Source organism: Cyprinus carpio, chromosome A9, assembly GCF_018340385.1.
Source record: "Cyprinus carpio isolate SPL01 chromosome A9, ASM1834038v1, whole genome shotgun sequence".
Taxonomy (NCBI): domain Eukaryota; kingdom Metazoa; phylum Chordata; class Actinopteri; order Cypriniformes; family Cyprinidae; genus Cyprinus; species Cyprinus carpio.
In genome coordinates this window covers 10,881,949-10,887,948 of record NC_056580.1, presented here as the reverse complement: position 1 = coordinate 10,887,948, position 6,000 = coordinate 10,881,949, and positions in this window count along the sequence as shown.

Here is a 6,000-nt window from a genome sequence, read left to right as displayed (position 1 = left end):
TTAGTATTCTAAAATCAGTAAACAATAGAAAGTCAATCAATTTCACTGCAAATAAATAGACTTAATAAAAATCTAATAAAATTACATTAATCAGATTCAGATTAGTCAGATTATTTATGTTTTTTATTTATGTTTTTATAATAGAAATTGAGTGACACTGTTCCTCGGACAATATATACTTAAAGAGATATTATACAAGAAAAGTCAAATGTCAAACACTGCTTTTATAATGTGTTTGACAGAGGGTTCATTAAACCACCGATCTATCCTCCTCCACTTATCCGCTTCCGGGTCACGGTGGCAGCAGGCTAAGTAAGGCTGCCCGTGCCCATATAGTAAGTACTTTTCCCCACCCTCTACCTCCCGCTCCTCCTGGGTCCTTCATTAATTAATATATAGGGGCATAAATATACAATATTAAAAAAAAAAGGATCTGTTTAGAAAACCTTTTCAAGTACCCCTAGGACAGACATACTACTGGTTGGGAATGAGACTGTGTTAGATTAATGTTTACTGATTATATTCACATGAGGATGCTTCATTCTGGCTTGAATGATTCACATGGTTTGAGGCATTTAGATTAAACTAAGAAAGAAAGCTTGTTTTACAAGTCTGTGGATAGATTTGGGTGTTCAGAAATCGCTGACCTGACAGGAAAAGATGAAATATCACACTCTCAGCTTTGTTTGAGCCAGATACTCCTGGGAAGAGAGATCTCCATCTAACTTGCTCCCAATTACATCTTCATGCTTGTGAAAGTGAAAAAACTCAAGCAGTGGAAGTAAAAAAAACTCAAGCAAACACTGAAATAAGAAAGATTAGACTGATTTTTACTTCATATACCAGAGATGTTTGAAATGGACACAAGGTAAGGGACAAAAGGCAAGTGTTTGACATGCCGGGCAAATGTCACTGTGTTTATAACCCAGAGTGGAAAGAGAGAGAAAGAGACCAGCGAGAGACCACCGCCACAGATGGTACCCAGCGGCCTGCAAAATGTCAATGGGTTTTAACCTCGTTTGACAAAAGCAGAGCATATCCTCCCAGAATATGATCCTTCAGTAAATGTCAGGGAGGCATTTCAGCATCTCTCACTGTCCCTAGAGACACAGCATACAATACACAGCAACAACACGGGCATGAGCAACGACCGGCGCCAACCAGTGTAAACAGATTTAGTTGTGTAGTCATAGCCTTCAAATTTAAAGGGTGAAGAAGCCTATGAAAATGCATCTAAGGTATAGCTACGGCTTAGGGTCAGAGAGGGGTGCATTTTTGCATTATCTTATTGCATGTGGTATAAATGAATGTTTGGTGGACTGTGATAATGGGGTCTATAAATAACTGCTCCCATCTGTTCATCTATCAGCCTACATCATGGCAGCACATATTAGACAGACCTTTGCTCCAAGAATCAAAATGTTGCACTCCTTAACTCGAGGAAAATGTTTATTTTATTATCATTTACTTTGTTTCATGTATGTCAGGAGCTCTCGCAGTGGCAGCTAAAATGCCTGAGAAAATGCAGAAAGATGGGAAGCAATTAGTCAAAGGATGTCATGACCTGTGGTAATGGATCAGCATGTCAGACATATCAGACTACCTCTCTCTATCAACAGATCTTAAATGCCTCAGCTTCAAACGTCTTTCTCCTTGTGTAAGGACATCAGTCTGTCTGAGACTGCTGCAGTGGGGCTGTCATATACTTTAAGCGTCTTCAGAAAAACTGAGCCGAGGATCTTTTACATTCTCTGTCTAGCCCTTTGTTGGTTACAGTATGTTGAAGCCTTGTTGTTTGGGGTGTAATGGCTGAATCTAGGAGGGTATCAGTTAACACACACACATACAAGGCCAGGGATGTTGCAGCCACTGCTGAGATGGCATTGTATGTCAGAGAACGCTGTAAACAGCACTTTTCAGAAAAGCCAAGAACAGCACTCATAAGGGCAACACTGACCTCAGACAATATGGTATATAATATATCCTGAAGTGACTTATTACACTGGTTTATATTACACTGGTAAAGGTGTACAATTCGATTGAACTGATCCCATGACCTTGGTGTTGCTAGCACCATGCTCTACTGTTTACATACACTATAGATTAAGAGGAATATTCAGGAAATATGCACAGGAGGAGCACTCTCAAAATATTCAAGTCCATCTTATGTATATATACAGAGAGAGAGAGAGAGAGAGAGAGAGACACCCAGACAGAGAGATCAGTTCCCAATACAGAGAGAGAGAGAGAGAGATTTTGATTTTAACATTTTTGGATTTGGAATAAACATAAAGAGAGAGAGAGAGAGAGAGAGAGAGATTTTACATTACAATTTGGAATCCACATAAACATCACCATAAGCAGCCTATCAAAACACGTATAATATATAGTTATAGTTACTCGTTACATGTTACAAATGCGTAATTGAATGAAATTCTACATCAAAATATTCCTTTTTGTTGGTTTATGAATGCTCATGAGACAAACTTAGTGACTTGCATTTTCCTCTGATCATTCTCTGTTACAGGCATGGTGACAGCAACTGCTAGATGACTGAACTTCACCTGGGTCTGTAAGCACTTCTGAATTAATCGAGAATGGTGAGACATCCTTTGTCTGCTTTTATGCTGCGTTGCTAAGTGCTGGGTCTGTGCAAAACACTTGCTATCTTTGTCTGGAATTTAAAAAGCGTGCAAGATTTGTGTGGATTTTAGAAAGGTTGATATTATATATGAAATTACCATTGAGTATCAATTTTCTATCCATTTGTCTGGAATTTAAAAAGCGTGCAAGAAATATAATTATAATTATGAATTTTGAACAGATAAGTAGGAGCTTCCTAAGAGACAGCACAAGCAAAGGTGTAGTCCAGAACCGCAGTGGACCGAAGAACAAACACAAGCTCAAACTAGTTCATCAGTGAACACTTCTGAGACCATATTTACTGTGTGCAGAACTCTAAGCTACTTATTACTTGTGTTTACACAGAGAAAAAAACATGAAAGGAGATAATGGAAATAACTCAAAGGCATGAAAGGGGCATGGCTATTGTCTTTGATTTGAGTATTAGGGATGAAGAAAATGCAATTGGTTTCACTTGACCAGAGCAATGGAAACTGAACTCTTGACACGAGGAGAGATATTTTGCGGGGGCCCTAAAGCTGAAGGTTTGTGGGGCTATTACAACCCATCAAACCAAAGAGAGAGAGAGGAGAGAGAGAGAGAAGAGAGAGAGAGAGAGAGAGAGAGAGAGAGAAATATTAAAACCTCAGTTCTTTGACCCTGATAAAAACAGACAGAAAAGATAGTGACACTCTTTCTGATGCTGAAAGAATAAAGATTGAGAACAGAGTTATAAAATATACTGTAATTGTACACCCCCTGGCTTAGGCGTACTCATTAAAAACACAATAAACAAATGTAAAAATACCCATTTCATCAAAAACAGCTTTGTCACAGATGTATTATTCATCAATCACCAAGACAGAGAGGGAAAGAAATGCCAAAAAATGTTAATAAAGAACATATGTGAATCATGTAAAGAATGTTATTTGAGTATATTTTGAAAAGTCGCACACAACACAGTGTTGACAGTGTTGGTTTTGATTTTATTTGGTTTTGATTTAGTTTCAGTCCTAATTATATAAAAAAAAAAAAAAAAAAAAAAAAAGAAAACTCCTCAATTTACATTAAGATGTTATTTGGAATAGTCTTGCTCTGTAATGTCATTCAATATGGAACACATACTGCAGCACACTGTGTTTTTCCTCTAAAAAACTATTATTAACAAAGTTTGACAAAGAAACACAGCAAGTGAACAACTCCACTGAAGAAAAATTATATTTCAGAAGGTACATAAATTGTAAATGAATGAAAAATGTTCTCAAATAGAGCTGTTGGTATGTAATCCAGTTAATGAAATTGTGTTGTGTATCTGTATAAAACTTCCATCTCATGAAATCTTTCCAGAGGCTTATTTCGGAGGTGACCTCGTAACCATGCGGGACTGATGAAAACATTTATTGCTTTCTGAATCTGAGCTCTGCCTCTCAAGTCTCACAAAGCTTATCATATAGTACACAAATCCACAGAGAGATAATTAAAATATCTTCACAAGGAGGCGGCAGCCCTCACCTGACCCTGTCAAGAGCTGCATATCAATGCTTTTGACGTCTGTTCTCCCCCGTGCACAGATGCTGTTCAACTTGGGGGATCTGCACAGTTGTAATGAGGTGGTCCGCAAAAAAAGAAAAAAAAGAAAAGAAAATCTTAAGAATCATTTGTTTACATGTAAGGCAGACAGGTTAAGAGTCAACAGTGTGATTCATGCTCGCAACTAACTTTAAAAATTCATAAAGATGGCTTTTGAGATTACATGCTGTGAAAACATAAGTGTAAAGGCTTCTAAACAAGGACACAGACTGATTTAAAATTTTATGGCATTGAAGACTTAATCAAAAGATATTCATTCGCAATAGTCCTTCAGTATGCTCATGACTTCACTAAGTTCCTATGCATATGGGCTCAGGGGAGAGGGGACCCATGGGTAAATCATTTGGCCCAGGGTCAAATAGAAACATTTACAGCAGATTGTGTTTGTTTCCAAAGGCACTTAGCTTCCCATCAAGAAAATGTGCTTTTTCATGACAAAATGGCCCAATGAAGAATCCATAATTGTAGCCTTCTGCCATTATAATGTCCTATAAGCAGTTTCAGGTATAGCTTGCAAGCTGTGGTGAGAAAGTCACAAACCAAAAGCCTTCGAGCCCTGCTTGATTAGGCATCGTTCCACTCAGTAATGCCTTTTAATAGAGTTTTTACATGGCTGTTCTGCATGCATATCAGAGGCGGCTATAAGACAGGAGTTACTTTAATGGCTCATCAGACCCACTCTGAGTCCCACTTGACCTGAGGAGCTACTGTGTATTAAAAGTGATTTGGTTTAATGATGCAAGAGGACTTGTCTTATTGGATTTCTTTCATCTGTCAAACCTGTGTTTTTGATGATATTGCATCTCTTTTACCACTGTATGGCTCTCGAGCTTCGACAGCTTTTCAAAGCCACCTGGCACTAGTGAGTGCTTTTGTGATGATCAGATACGCACCAATGTAACAGACAAAAAAGTTATAATATTCAAGGGCAGGTATCTAAATTTAAAGAAAAAAGAAAAGAAAAGAAAAGAAAAGAAAAGAAAAGAAAAGAAACATAGAGATGAAAAGTGATATGAATGAAATAGACACCACCCATTATTAAACAGATTATCAGTATGATAACTGATTTAAATCGGCAGGTTATGCCTATGTTAATTAAGACTTGCAGCAGGTATAAAAGAACATCTAATTCACTCACTGGAGCATTAGGAAGTGGTGGTGTACCACCTAATCTTGAGGACCCCCTGTGAACCAGAATCAGGCAAAATTCACAATTAAAGAATTAGCTCCCTTTCAATTAATGAGTGTAAATTTGATTTATATTTGACATGCCTCACAGGAAACTGAATATAAATTATCAGTCAGTCTCTATCTATCTATCTATCTATCTATCTATCTATCTATCTATCTATCTATCTATCTATCTCTGTCCATAAGGTCTATAAACAAAGTTGTTAAACATTTTTACCAAACTTTCCGGAACTGAATTGGAATTTAAAAGGCATTTCAAAACTCTGTTGTGAACCATAAGATGGGGCCTCAATTGGTGAAATATCTTCCATTCATCTTTTTAGGTTACTTTTACTTTATAAAGTATCAATTTGCTGGGTTTTAGCAGGTACTAATCAGAACATTGAATTGCTGCAGCAGATTCTAGAAGGAAACTCCTTTCTATAATATTTCTTTTGTACTACAGAAAGCCATTTACCTGGCACAAAAAAGCACTCCTACAACATCTTTACAATGTGGAGCTAATCAATATTTGACTATGAGAGTATTCTCTAACATGATTGAGAATCTGTGTAAATACATTTAGTCCATCTTTGTGTGACATAAAAAAGTCTCTGT